This window comes from Lissotriton helveticus, chromosome 5_1 (genome assembly GCF_964261635.1).
Source record: "Lissotriton helveticus chromosome 5_1, aLisHel1.1, whole genome shotgun sequence".
In the NCBI taxonomy this organism is placed as follows: Eukaryota; Metazoa; Chordata; class Amphibia; order Caudata; family Salamandridae; genus Lissotriton; species Lissotriton helveticus.
The window spans coordinates 324815294-324830310 of NC_136065.1; the positions used below are offsets into that span (position 1 = coordinate 324815294).

At 42.3% G+C, this 15017-nt stretch overlaps 1 protein-coding gene across 5 annotated transcripts in view; it reads left to right on the plus strand.

The window, feature by feature from the left end:
- The window catches only part of CPTP (ceramide-1-phosphate transfer protein), an 89378-nt gene that overhangs the window by 27255 nt on the left and 47106 nt on the right, over positions 1-15017 (plus strand). Inside the window, exons 2-3 of one of the 5 annotated variants that reach the window (XM_078642386.1) lie at positions 6992-7101; positions 13587-13674. The exons of 1 other annotated variant lie outside the window; for it this stretch is intronic. The gene's annotated coding sequence lies outside the window, so the exon portion shown is untranslated. The remainder of the gene's footprint in view (positions 1-6991; positions 7102-13586; positions 13675-15017) is intronic. 3 more of the 5 variants (XM_078642387.1, XM_078642383.1, XM_078642385.1) reach the window with 3 other exon arrangements.

Genomic DNA, 15017 nt, shown 5'->3' on the forward strand with positions numbered 1-15017 from the left:
CGAGTTGCATACTCTCCTTAAAACATGGTAGCACTTCTATACTGATTTAAGACTCTGAGGATGATATGGGGTTGCCATATTGTTCTTTATCTCATGTTATTCATGGGAACTGGAATACCCTCTGAAAAACTGCATTACCTTTCTGGTTGTAAGGAAGGTATGCTACTAGAATATCATTGCATAAATATCAGCTTACCAAAATATTTTATCCTCAAAATCCTTTACAGAGAAATATCACCCTAACTGAGTTAATAGTAGAAACTCTACACCCAGTGGAGCAGTATTACGACACTTGGGTACCCTCAAGCAGCATGTAGACCTAACCGAGTCGTCCGAAGTGCCATTTTTGTCCCATACACATTCTATGGTTTAGTGTATGCTAAATACTACATGTATTATGGTATATTTTTCCGTAAAGTGTAAACTAAAGGCTTGAATGCATTTTTCACACATCTGTCTATATTGTAGCATTGCACTGTGCACACTAATGAATCCTGCTCCATCATGGGTTGACCGCTTTCATATTCCTGTCCATAGCTTAATTTTCAACATCCTCCTATCCCGAAACATTAGATTGGCCTCCTTGAAATACCTTAGTATGGCATATTCCCTGCCCCAGTTTACTTCAACCAACTATTTATGGAGGGCTTATTGGATAAGAAATACATTCATTTCTATTACTAAGCAATCATTTTGCACTTAGCTGTGGATTCTGTACACCATTATCTGAGATGGTTATACTTGGGTGCTGAAGTTGTTGAGGGACACGTATAACACTTTTTGTAGACATGCAAGTAAGAACTGAAGTAGAAACAAGCATTTGCAATGCAATAGGTCTCGCATTAGGAAAGTTTGAGCTATTGGTATTGTAAATGACACATTTTTTATTTATGTTTTGTTTTTGAAGATAACGAAATTAATAGCTTTGTCATTTTGCAATGCCAATAGTTATAACTTTCGCAAATGTGACACCTATAGCATTTGTAATGCAATATGTGTTGTATTTACGTGACTTACATGTATTGATATTCCAAATAACAATGGCTTTTAATTTTTTCAAATAATTGATACTTCAATAATAGTTATTGTAATTTATAATGGCAATAGCATAAACTTTTGTAAATGACTTTTGTGAAGATTATGTTCAGTGTATTTTATTGTGACGAAAATCCAAGAACAGAAGTGAAATATTAACATCTTTTTGTTACATTTGTAATAAAGCTTGAAACATTGAGAGAACATATTTGAACCAGTTGTTGTTGAATGGTTGCACTGATTGATGCTGTATTGGCGCTGAGTGATGTTGTGGTGGCGAACGAGTGATGCTGTGGTAGCGCATAGTGATGTGTGGTGCCCCTGAGTGATGCTGTGGTGGTGCTGAGTGATGCTGTATGCTATGCTATGTTTTGCTTTGCTATCCTATGTTTTGTTTTGTTATGCTATGTTTTGTTTTGTTATGCTATGCTATGTTTTGCTATCCTATGCTTTGTTATGCTATGCTATGCTATGTTTTGTTATGCTATGCTATGCTGTGTTTTGTTGTGTTTGGTATGCTATGTTTTGCTATGCTATTACATGTTTTGTTTTGCTATGCTATGTTTTGTTGTGTTTTGTTAAGCTATGCTATGTTTTGTTGTGTTTTGTTAAGCTATGCTATGTTTTGTTATGCTACGCTAAGCTTTGTTTTGTTATGCTATGTTGTGTTTTGTTATGCTATGCTATGTTTTGTTATGCTATGCTATTTTTTTATGCTTTGCTTAGCTATGTTTTGTTATGTATGCTATGTTTTGGTGTGTTTTGTTATGCTATGCTATGTTTTGTTATGCTATGCTATGTTTTGTTATGCTATGTTGTGTTTTGCTATGTTTTATTTTGTTATGCTATGCTATGTTTTGTTTTGCTATCCTATGCTTTGTTTTGTTATGCTATGCTATGTGTTGCTATCCTATGCTTGTTATGCTATGCTGGGTTTTGTTATGCTATGCTATGTTTTGTTATGCTATGCTGGTGAGGGTGTGAGAGTGAGGGTGGATGAGAGGGTGTGTGAGGGTGAGAATGAGAGGGTGGGCGAGGGTGGGTGAGGGTGTGTGAGAGGGTGAGTGAGAGGGTGTGTAAGGGGGTGTGTGAGGGTGATGGGGTGTGTGAGGGGGTGTGAGTGAGGGTGAGGGTGTGTGAGGGTGAGGGTGTTTGAGGGTGAGGGTGTTTGAGGGTGAGGGTGTGTGAGGGTGAGAGGGTTGTGAGGGTGAGGGTGTGTGAGGGGGTGAGGGTGTGTGAGGGTGAGGGTGAGTGAGGGTGTGTGAGGGGGTGTGTGAGTGTGAGGATGTGTGGGGGTGTGAGGGTGAGTGAGGGGGTGTGAGGGTGAGTGAGGGGGCGTGAGGGGGTGTGAGGGTGTGTGAGGGTGAGAGGGTGTGTGAGGGTGAGGAGGTGTAAGGGTGAGGGTGTGTGAGGGTCCGAAGTAGCGAAATGTGAAAGACAGTGGACTTGGCGGGTAATGAAGGAGCTGGTGGGGCAATGGATGGGTAGGTCTTGGCGGGCAAAAACAGCAATCGAAGGAGAGGCTGAGCAACACTGGAGGCGGGGGAGAAACATTAGCAAAAGCAACACAGAGCATGTGGGAGGGGTGGGAGTTTAGACACACGAGAAAACTCGCAAAATGAGGGAGACAGCAAGACGGCGAGTGGGACAGGTATTTAGGGGGAAGCATTGCGCATGTGCTCCGGCAGAATGATGTGGGTGCCAATGTTTTTACATTTATATATATGAGATGGGTCAGCAATTCAAAAGGCATGAAAAAGAAGTTGTGCAAAAGTAAATTTGTTTAAGACAGAGGAGCTGACAGCAATTTGCTCACTGGTATCCCTGGCTACACTCCTCCTTCCCACCAAAATTATAAAAAAAAAAATTGGTGGGCATATGAGGCAAGGGATGAGCAGGTGGGGAGGGTAAAAGCAGCACATGCATGGCAGCAGCTCTGGGGCGGGGGAAAAGCTACTGAGAGAGAAAGCAACAGAAAGCAACAGAGAGATTGTACACGGGAGAAGTACACGAGAAAGAGCTTAGAAAACAAGGCCTCAAGTGAGAGCAATAAAGCAACAAGTTCTCGGCATTGCTGTGGCGGTACGGGGGAGCGCATAAAGTCTGATGCAGGGAGCGGGGGAGCAAATGGTGAGCGCGTGCCCAGCGCACATGCGCTGGCCATAATCCGCATTCCAAAGCCCTCTGGCAGCATTTCCTGGAGCCCCTACATAAGTCTCGCTGGAGCAATGCGCAAGCGCATTGGCTCAGGCGAGACCTAAAAAGGGGGCAAAGGCTGACTCCTTTTTAGGTTTTGCCTCGCCAAAAAGATGCGCTCTGCGCATCTTTTTCGTGCAGGCGAAAACCTGATGAGAATTGTAGTGTGCTTTGGGTCGGCCCTCCTCATTCATTGGCTGGCTCCGTAAATGGAGCCTTGCCATTGGACGAGGGGCCTGTCCGTCAATGCCGGACCAGACACGGGGGCGTTCCCGACATTCTTTGGCTTTTGCCGACGTCACGCGACGCCGGGAACGCCCCCGATTCTGTTCCGGCATTGCCGGCACCTCCCTTGCTCCCCCTCCCGCTTGTTATGAAGTAGCCCGAGGAAAAGTTCGCACCGCTTTGCGGCCTCCAAAAGGAAAGGCCAGCTGTGCCACCACGCCGTACCCAGAGCAGGGGCGCGGGTTTCGTGGAAAGCCACTCTACACCCTCGGAAACCATTTCACACTGGCAGTGTGCCCCATGCCGTGACAAAACGACATAAGCGCCCCCCGCCGAACCCCTCCCCCCCAAAAAAAATCTTAGTCTGCTGCCCAACCCCAGCACAACCGGTTAGATACTATATTGTATTTACAGCTCACTCCCGCCATGGCTTCGCAGCGCTAGATATCAGCACTGTTTGTCCACTACATTAAAACGGAATGTTTTTAACTGCACAAATGAGATTCGCCGTATATTCTTCGGTGGGGATTAGTAGGAGACCTACCGGTTTAAATTAAGTAGGGTCCCGGAGGCCTATTGTAGTGAACAGTGTTCTACTCGAGTCACCTGGCTGCTTCGAGGAGCTAGGCTCCTGCATGCGGGCCGCCGCTCGCCATCTTAAGCACGCCACAGCCCACCCGGCCGATGGGTGGCTCCACCTGCAGCACGTCTGCCGGAGAGCACTCAGGGGATCCCTCTCACTTCGACCCCCCCCCCCTCCCAGGACCGACCGTACCCCCTTGGAGGTTGAGACCCAATGGAATACTGGTCACTAATCTACGTGAAATGACTCCCACCCCCTAAACAAGGACCCCTGAAACGCCTGCTCGGAGGGCCGCAGAAGGATTTTGGCTGCTTGAGGAACCCTCGCCCCCCAAACCTTGACAAGCGGGAAGGACCGACCGTACCCCCTTGGAGGTTGAGACCCAATGGAATACTGGTCACTAATCTACGTGAAATGACTCCCACCCCCTAAACAAGGACCCCTGAAACGCCTGCTCGGAGGGCCGCAGAAGGATTTTGGCTGCTTGAGGAACCCTCGCCCCCCAAACCTTGACAAGCGGGAAGAAAAAGGCGCCTGTTCCAGGGCTCCGAAGGGACGTAGCGCTTAAAGTAACAGAAGGACAGTGAGAATCAGCGATCAAAGGTAAGTCACAAGAGCAACATTATTAAAACGTTAGCCATGCAGGAGCAAGCGCCACGACTCCCTTAAAAATACTCGAGGCGCTGCAGTGTGAACGGGAGAACAAACTGTCTGTTAAGGGGCATGGGTGGGGGGGTATCGTAAACGTGCACCATCTTGCACCCTCCCCGAGACCGCTGTTGTCCCAACGCAGTCAAATATAACAGAACTATGAACTTTCACTCAGAGGGGGACCGATTTAAAATAGAATGAAAATCAATCCAAGATAAACTAATGCTCCGGGGAGCTTCTTCTGAACTCATGGTAGTCGTACTGACGCGGGAACGGTTTTAATAAAACTAAAATAAAAAGCCAGGGAAACGTAGCTTCCAACAGATCGTGTCCATTCCGACCTGTGAACAAGAACCCCCCCAACCCACCCATCACAGAAGTACGCTTCCCCATACACAGCAATCAGGGTGTATGTTTAGAGACCAACCCAGACCGCCCATGTCCTCTCCTGCTCCCCACTGCAACAAGACCCCCTCACAGTTTACATTCACTCCCCTGTGCCCCCAGAGTCGCCCACTGACCTCTCTCCACGATAAACCCGCCCTCTGCCACCAGCAGTCCGCCCTGCACTCTGACCTTTCACGGCCTCCTTACCTAGATCCCGCTGACGCACCTGTTCTCCTCTGCAGTTTCAATCCTGTGAATGTGGCGCACCCGTGCATCAGCCTCTTAAAGTCTGACCGGGGTGGGGTCGAATCCGCACTGGAACCAGGTGAGCTTAAGTCCCGCCCCTCGGGCGGAGCATAACCCGACACGCCCATACCGTAGCATCTGACGAGCCCTCGCTTTAGGACAGTACAAGCGCCCCTCTGAGCCACAAAACACTGTCCCCATGTGGAGGGGCGCTCGGGGACAGGGCCACACGCTGCCAACACCTCTCGGAGGAAGGGTACCACCCGCGAGGGCCACACCCGGGATACCCACTGTCCTCCGATGTGGGCATGGATCAGCAGCATTCCGGAGTAGCGTGCTACTCACTGAAAAAGCGCTTCAATGTCAAGTCAGGGGTAGTAGGCCCTATATAAATGCACTACAATACTCTAAGGAGGTGGTCAGGGAGAGAGACTACCCAGCTTCCACTGCAAAGTCTAAGAAAGGGGACTCTCAATGACCACCCAATGCCCACTAGCCCTCTCTCGAGGAGTACCCAGAGACAGACCCACCTGCAGCCGCGGCCCGTGGAGGAAGTTGCGGTGGAGCAGGCAGGCGGGGCGGAGGAGGGGCAGGGTGGGGGTGATAAGCACAGGAATCTGGATGATTGCAGGTAAGTAAACAATTAAATTAAGAAAACGAATTTCGGAGCATCAGAGTGGAGCTTCAGTGTGGAGCTTCAGAGTGGAGCTTCAGAGTGGAGCTTCAGAGTGCAGAGTGGAGCTTCAGAGTGCAGATTCAGAGTGGAGCTTCAGAGTGCAGATTCAGAGTGGAGCTTCAGAGTGCAGAGTGGAGCTTCAGAGTGCAGAGTGGAGCTTCAGAGTGCAGATTCAGAGTGCAGAGTGGAGCTTCAGAGTGCAGAGTGGAGCTTCAGAGTGGAGCTTCAGAGTGGAGCTTCAGAGTGGAGCTTCAGAGTGCAGCTTCAGAGTGCAGAGTGGAGCTTCAGAGTGCAGCTTCAGAGTGCAGAGTGGAGCTTCAGAGTGCAGAGTGGAGCTTCAGAGTGCAGAGTGGAGCTTCAGAGTGGAGCTTCAGAGTGGAGCTTCAGAGTGGAGCTTCAGAGTGGAGCTTCAGAGTGGAGCTTCAGAGTGCAGAGTGGAGCTTCAGAGTGCAGCTTCAGAGTGCAGAGTGGAGCTTCAGAGTGCAGAGTGGAGCTTCAGAGTGCAGAGTGGAGCTTCAGAGTGGAGCTTCAGAGTGGAGCTTCAGAGTGGAGCTTCAGAGTGGAGCTTCAGAGTGGAGCTTCAGAGTGTCAAGAGCAATGCCAATAGCTCTAACTTTAACAAAGGCAAAACCATTGCATTGTAAATGCTTGTTACTCGTGGAATGTGTTATCTACTGTTTTCCTTCGCTGGACCATCTGCGATGATTTCCTCTGGACTTGAAAATGTTGTCTAAAGTGTTGTTTGAACTCTTCAAATTATAGCAGATCAAAATTTAACAAATGACCCATTCAAAATCTACCCCACATACAATATCAATGTTAAAAATCAATACCAAAGGTTTGATCTTGTATATTTACTGTTGGTATTTGTGTTATAATTTTATATTTGCCAATTTGTTTAAACTTAACTATAGTATGTACATCGGCGCCGTATTGACTAACTGTTAAATATTTTCATTCCTACTTTCTTCTCTCCACTTTCTCGTCTGAAGCAGTAGAACAGCTCAATTTGTTGAGCACCTGTTGCAGAGATCATTGTGTGAACTGCAGGTTACATATCCGAATTTGAGCTGATCTCATTCCTCCTTCATAAGTTAAGAAAGTGAGTACCACTGAGTTGAATGGGAGTCACTTGCGATATGAAGTGTGTCATGTGTATGATCATTCTTAGACCTGAGCTGAATCCTTGGAAGAGGTTGTATAAGGCCTGCCCTGTCTTTTTCCAGGGAATTTCATGATTTCAACGAATCTTCCGTAGTATTCAACCCTTTGCCACCTCGAACGATGAATAAAGGATGAGTTATTTAGAAGACTCTCCAGATACTTTTCCCTAGCTCTGCAGCGTCGGAACATTGCGCTTTGTTTTCTTTATTTTATTTCTTGATCAGGCAGTACTTGTCGGTCCGTGGCCATGTACTCCTCTCCTTCCCGCCATGTTCCTTGTGGAGTATTTAATGCAGTTATATTAAATAGACTACCAGGAAGCAAAGGAGTATGTGGCAGCCTGTAGCTAATGTAAAGTTTGAAATATTTATATTTTACGAAAATGAAAGGTAGATGATTCTCCCTCTTGAGGGAAAAAGATCACCACGCTTGCAGGGCTTGTCCACCCCAAAAGTGTTCACAATGATAAACAAGCATTGGTAAATGCATTAGGTGTTGCCTATGTGATTATTAATACACTTTTTTTGTGGTAGGTTGAAGCTTGCTGAGTAGTTGTAAAATATAAGTTACAGAAAGTCATTTTAAGTGTTATGACTTGTTTATGTACAAAAAGGCAATATATCGTGCTCTTACTAGTGGTATTATAAAGTAGGGAACTTGGGTAAATGGTGGAGCACAAAAATAAAATAAAAACATGTGCCTGATAACCAGGCTTGAATGTGGTGAGGCTATGGGGAGAATGGATAAAGAGTGGATGAAAAACAATACAAGCAGCACAGTGTAAGCACTGTTTTTTGCAAATCCTAAAAAACAACGTTACGAAAACTAGATGAAAAGGTGTTGTTTGGTTATTGTCCATTGTTAAGATAAACACATTAAAATTATCTTTCCATTTTTCAAATGAGCAGTTGTGCAATATATTCGTGAAAGAATCACACTGAAAGTGAAATTGTTATATTGAAATGAGCACTTTTTATTTTTATTATTACAGATTTCTCTTACAAAGTTTTAATTTTTTTATTTTACACTGCACATTTTCTTATTATTTCAAAAAAATGTGAACATAAACTCTGAAACAATAATGAGATTATAGTAAATATTTGCACTTGCATTGGCATTGTGTTGCTTAAGGTTTACGAGTTTTCTTTATTTAAACAGTGCACTGTGACATTTTCGATTATTGTGCTATTACTTTGAAGTTTGTATGTTGTAACAGATACAGTATTTTTCTTAAAGGCATTTATTATAATAAGTCTCCGTGCCAGTACACCTGCTGCATCACTGAAATCATGACCCTAGTGCCTGCTAGATAACTGAACTTTGCCTGTTTTAACCCCTTTGCTGTGAGGATTATTCACCTGCTGTGCTGGGGGGGAAGGGTGGTGCGCACAGCGCCCGCATGCTCATGACGAGCTGAGCTTGTTATGAGGCACGGCACTCATGTGCTCATGACGAGATGAGCTCGTCACAGGTGCATTGGCTCCCGTGGAACGTTCAGCACAGGAGGGGAGTTCTCCCCGCACCTGAGCGTTACACGGGCCATGGCGCCGTGGCTCATGGGAGGGATTAAGAATGTGCAGTTGGTGTTCTTTGTATTATATAACAATGAAAATACAGGAGACTGTTTAAATTACTTTGAACAACTCAAACCCTTTATAGCAATTATTAAGCTAAAATACCAGGCGCAAAGCGAGCTACATTAGACAAAGCGTTTGCCTGTTTTAAGAATGTGCAGTTAATGTTCTTTATATAATATAACCACAAAAATACAGGAGGCTATTTAAATTACTTTGGAGATCTCAAACCCTTTTTAGCAATTATTAAGCTAAAATACCACGTGTTAAAAGTATGCAAATAAATATGAATGCATTTTACATCCCCGTGAAGATAAACGGAAAAATTCTCACTATTACGAAATAACACCTGCTTCAGTTTACAAAGTATAGGCAATTTACCACATTCCATATTGATATGCCAACGGAAAATGCAGCAAACAATATAGCATATTTTGGTTCTAGAACAATCCAAGCTGCACAGTAAAGGCCAAACCGAAAAAAAGCTGATCTTACCACCTACATGCTTACTAAGCTAAACGCTCAGTGCTAAAAATGTGGACAACTACCACCAGAGAAGAAGAAAACTTTTTTTTTTTTAAAGTATGCCAAAATAATACCTTCTGAAAAAGAACAGCATTACAAATTTCATTCAGTCACCAAACACGCTTGCTCACAAACACAAGCATTGACGCAATGTGACAATAATGCCCAGCAGCTGTAATTTTCAAATTCACTGCTCTTGAAACAATACAGCCTCCCTTCCTGGCCTGATGAAGCAACAGGCTGCAATCACAAAACTTGAGGAATACTTTTAGAACAGGCACATAACCGTGTTTACAATTAAAGACTGCTGCAGTTGTCTGGTGCTGTAATGTTATACAGAAACTGTCCCAATGGGTAAAGGAGGTTAAAACCTCCCTTCAGAGCACCACAGAGTGTGCTCATGTGAAGCACTGCAATTACTTCATTCAGGTTTAAGCTTCATAATACGCCAACAATAAACACATGGCATGAAGAATTTTTTTTATATTAGCAACAAACGCATGACACAGACAAAAAAGGCAATTTAATTAGCAGAGTAATATCATAAAGAATGTGAACATCCGTTAAAAGTTCTACCCACTAAAGCAGAGCTAAACAAGCATGTTTTAAATGTGTGCAGTCAGGGGAAGGTAAGTATCAGTAAACGTGAACAGTGTGCAGCCTTATCGTAAGAAATAAAGTTCCACAACTTTTGGACCCAGTGCCACCGCAACTGCTGCACCATTCACATCATGACCCTAGTGCCTGCAAGATAACTGCACTTGTAAATGCCTGTTATGGGGTTACATTTGGCAATATTTGGTGTTTGGAGCAGTTCTGACAACTTTTGGCCCTGGTGCCATTGCACCTGCTACACTATTGGAATCAAGACCCTAGTACTTTCTAGTTAACTGCACTTGTAACTGCCTGTTAAGTAGACCAAATTAGCAATAATCTGTGTTTAGAGTGGTCCCTAGAGCTTTCAACCATAGCGCCACTACACCTGCGGCACCATTCAAATCGGATGTATGACGTTACAACGCATACTTTTACAACGCCTACCATTACAACGCAGTTTTTACAACGCAGGATCCATTACAACGAAGTACCATTACAGCGCATGTATTTACAACGAAAATACCTTTACAACGCATACCATTACAACGTAAATATTGGTAATTTTATAATATTTTTTTTAATGTAAATTAATTAAAATTAATATAATTTAATTTAATTTAATTAATTTTAATTAATTTTATTTAATTTAATCAATTTTAATTAAGTGTAATTTAAATTTAATTGTATTTAATTTTTACCCTGTATATAAATAATATATTATATTTAATAAATAATATAATAATTAAAAAAATACCCCTTTACCCAAAAACCCAAAACTGACCCTGAACTCTAAAAATACCCCTGTATTATTATATAAATAATATATTATATTTAATAAATAATATAATAATTAAAAAAAAATACCCCTTTACCCAAAAACCCAAAACTGACCCTGAACCCTAAAAATACCCCTTTACCCAAAAACTCAAAACTGACCCTGAACCCTAAAAATACCCCTTTACCCCAAAACCCAAAACTGACCCTGAACTCTAAAAATACCCCTTTACCCAAAAACCCAAAACTCACCCTGAACCCTAAAAATACCCCTTTACCCAAAAACCCCAAACTGACCCTGAACCCTAAAAATACCCCTTTACCCAAAAACTGAAAACTGACCCTGAACCCTAAAAATACCCCTTTACCCAAAAACTGAAAACTGACCCTGAACCCTAAAAATACCCCTTTACCCAAAAACTAAAAACTGACCCTGAACCCTAAAAATACCCCTTTACCCAAAAACTGACCCTGAACCCTAAAAATACCCCTTTACCCAAAAACTAAAAACTGACCCTGAACCCTAAAAATACCCCTTTACCCAAAAACTGAAAACTGACACTGAACCCTAAAAATACCCCTTTACCCAAAAACTAAAACCTGACCCTCAACCCTAAAAATACCCCTTTACCCAAAAACCCAAAACTCACCCTGAACCCTAAAAATACCCCTTTACCCAAAAACCCAAAACTGACCCTGAACCCTAAAAATACCCTTTTACCCAAAAACTGACCCTGAACCCTAAAAATACCCCTTTACCCAAAAACTGAAAACTGACCCTGAACCCTAAAAATACCCCTTTACCCGAAAACTGACCCTGAACCCTAAAAATACCCCTTAAAAAAACTCAAACATATAATATTTAAAATATAATTATATACTTACGTTGTAATGGTATGCGTTGTAAAGGTACCTGCGTTGTAAAAAAATGTGTTGTAAATACATGCGTTGTAATGGTTTTTGCGTTGTAAAAATTTTGTTGTAATGGTAGTTCGTTGTAAAAGTTGCGTTGTAAAGGTTGTTTCCCATTCAAATCATGCCCCTTTCAACTGCAAGGTAACTGCAACTGTTTAGTTTTAAAATGCTACAGTTAGCCTGTTTAGTAGTAAAATATAGCAATATTTGGTGTTTAGGGTGGCTCCTAGAGCTTTGGGCCCCACTGTAACTGCACCTGCTGCACCATTTCAATCATGACCCTAGCGCCTGCAATGTAATTGCACTTGTGACTGACTGGTTAGTAGTAAAATGTAACCATTAGGTGTTTAGTAGTGTGCCTAGAGCATTAGGTTTAAAGTCAATGAAGCTGGGTGAGGGGGTGTCGGGTAACAATGTGCTAGTAACTTGGCCTTCAGTAGTTTCTGATGATGTTCACTGATCAGAAGTAGCACTCATTACAGAAAAGGTTGGAGCCCCCTGGCCTGGAGCTTTTGGTTCCGGTTTCACTGTACTTGCTGCACCATTGTAATCATGACCCTAGTGCCTGCTTGATAACTGCACTTGTGACTGTATAGTACTAAAATTTCGCAATAATCTGTGTTTAGTGGGGTCCCTAGAGCTTTTGGCCCCGGTGCCACTGCGGCTGTTGTACCACTTAAATCAAACATCTTGAAACTGCAAAGTAACTGCAATTGTGACTGCCTGTTTAGTAGTAAAATATAGCAATATAAGGTGTTTTGAGAGAAAGAGAATAAAATGCAAACGGTAAACGATATGCAGCAATAATCAAAAGAAAAAAGTTCGAACCACCATTGCGGGTGGGAATGAGTTATTAGTTCAGGGGAAACTGATGAGAGACACAGAAGGCAGAACAGACTACAACCAATAGAAACGGAGGAAAGTGAAATAGCAAGTGTATGGACCAATCAAAAGTGAAGGCAGGATATAAGTCCATTTAAAGATATAAAAAAAATAGATTTCACAAGCACAGCGCAGCAGAACCTAAAAAGAAAAGTGTTCTGCATGACCGACAGGTCTGGCCCACACGGAATTATGCCACCTTAAGTGTAACTTTAAGGCCCTTTGAACCTTGAAATAGCAAGGAATGTGTGGAATTTGAGTTTGTATTCGTGCAGTTTACCTAGCACTGGTCATTATTATAATTAGATGAGAGTCCTCCTTATTAGAGACAGAGAACGGCGGGGTGTGACGTGTGAGTAACCTTTAGCTATTTTTAGGGATCTTTAGTCAGTCAAAGAACATCATCATGACTAATAACCTTGACCCAACACACCCAAACCTCAAGTTCCCCAACAATATTTGTAATGCTGTATCTGTCTCAGTGGAGCCCCTACCACTAGGATAGTGACAACAAACACGTTTGCTACCATTACTTCATTAACAACAAACATGTTTTACAACCCCTAGTTTATCCGTAACCATTTTTGATCCCATTAGCCTATGGCAACAAGACTCACCCTAACCATGTCCTTTACTCTAACCCTTTACCTAATCTCATTACCTACCCGATCACAATGATTATTCTTTTCCTAGACCCTAGTGCACTTGATTTTCCTTAGCCTTATAGTAACTAAAAGAAAACACTTTACTTTATCCTCAGTACCCAACATCTGCACTATGAGAGTAGGAAGGTCATCTTTCTGCTACCTGGGACCCAAGTTTAGGATACACTTCCCTTAGACTCTGCCACGAAACTTGTTTTTTGTTGCATTATGGAAACCATTAAAAGCACACTTGTTTAAATAGGATCACTCGTCTATTTTTTCTCCTTTAATCATTCCCCGCAGTGCCAAGACACCCATCTGTGTTAAGAATGGTTTATAAAATAACAATTTATCAAAGCTTATCCCTTTCCTTATCTCTTCTGTTTTTTGCAGCACGAGTTATACAATGGTATCAGAAACGAAAAATGCTTGCACTGACTTTTCTTTGTTTTTTACTTTACTTGTGGGAATTGTTTCTTTTGGGATTCTCACTTATTTTGTTCTTTGTCCAGATGTAATCCGTGGTTTAAGCTGTTCTTGTTCTGAGGGCATTTTCTTCCCCGCCTTGCTGCTTCAAGTCTGGCCGCATGCCTACTCAAGGTGTGGAATCTTTCTCTGTTCGGACCTTCTCTTTGATTGAAATTTTTTTGAATGGCTAACACACAGTCCTGTTTTCTACCTCGCAGCCCTAAAGGTAGGAGATAAAGGATATAGAGAAGGCGGAATTGCTCCCTATAGTAGGATAACCTACAATTAAAAAATTCCAAAACCCACTTCAAGCTGTGGCGGGGCGTTTTCCGTCATTAAATCTGGTAACGCCTCTCACTGGTTTGAGGTCACTGTTAAACAAGTTTCTGTGTAACCTTTGTGTCGCATCTTTGAATCCTACCAATTCCAACTTTGACAGACTTTAGTATCTTCATTTATTCAGCCTTGTTGTTGGTAATGTTCTGCTCTATTCATTAGTTACTTGAAAGTTTGATTTAATGAACCTTGCAAACTCCAAAAGATGGAAAAGGCATCTCCAAGAGACTTTAGGAGAGTGAATATTGTGCTTTAAAAATACCCTTCGATAAATTAATATAATAAAAATACTGTTGTCATTAAAATATCAAATGCATTCATTTGCCTCATTCAAATATACTTGTATTTAAGGAGATTAACCCACATGCTGGGTTTTCTGATCCATCTGTCAAAGTCTGTACTGCCACTTTACAAAAAACAAAACAGTTTTTTGTTCAGTGTAAAAAAAAAGTTTATGCATAATTTAATCCTTTGGAATAAAGTTTATGCATAATTTAATCCTTTGGAATTTTGGAAATATTAAGAGTGCAGTAATTGTCAAATTTGTGGTAAGAGAATAAGACGTGAGAGGCAGCCTCAATTGCCTCACTTCACAAACTACACTATCTCTCTTGGAAATCCAGTCCCCTCCAGCGTCTTGAGACCTTCAAAAAGAGCTCTAGAACATCCTATATGTCTAAATGTATATCCTATTCCTAGAGCATCCTATATGGAACTGTGGCTCAAACCTACTTTTTGATTACACTTTTTTTAAGATGTCACACTGTGCTCCAATTCTCTGGTCCATACAGCAGTGATGATTTTTTTTATAACTTTCTAAATCGGAAATTGGATCAATGGGTGCACATTTCTTTCACAGATCCAGTGTACATGTTAGTAAGCAGTCTATCCATAATTTTAGGGATTGCCTCCATATGCTTATTGCCTCAATAGGTGGTGGTGTACTAATATGAAAGGCCAGAATCATTCTTTGTGGATGGTATTGCCCTGATTCTATCTGCTTGTTGAGTTTTGGTTTCCAGGGTCTTGAAAGTGCCAGCATTATATGTAGCACTTTAATTACATAATTTACAAAGATAAAATAAATATTTGTTGTTAAAATCGTTAACTGGACTTGTGTTGTTAGGTACATGTTTGTA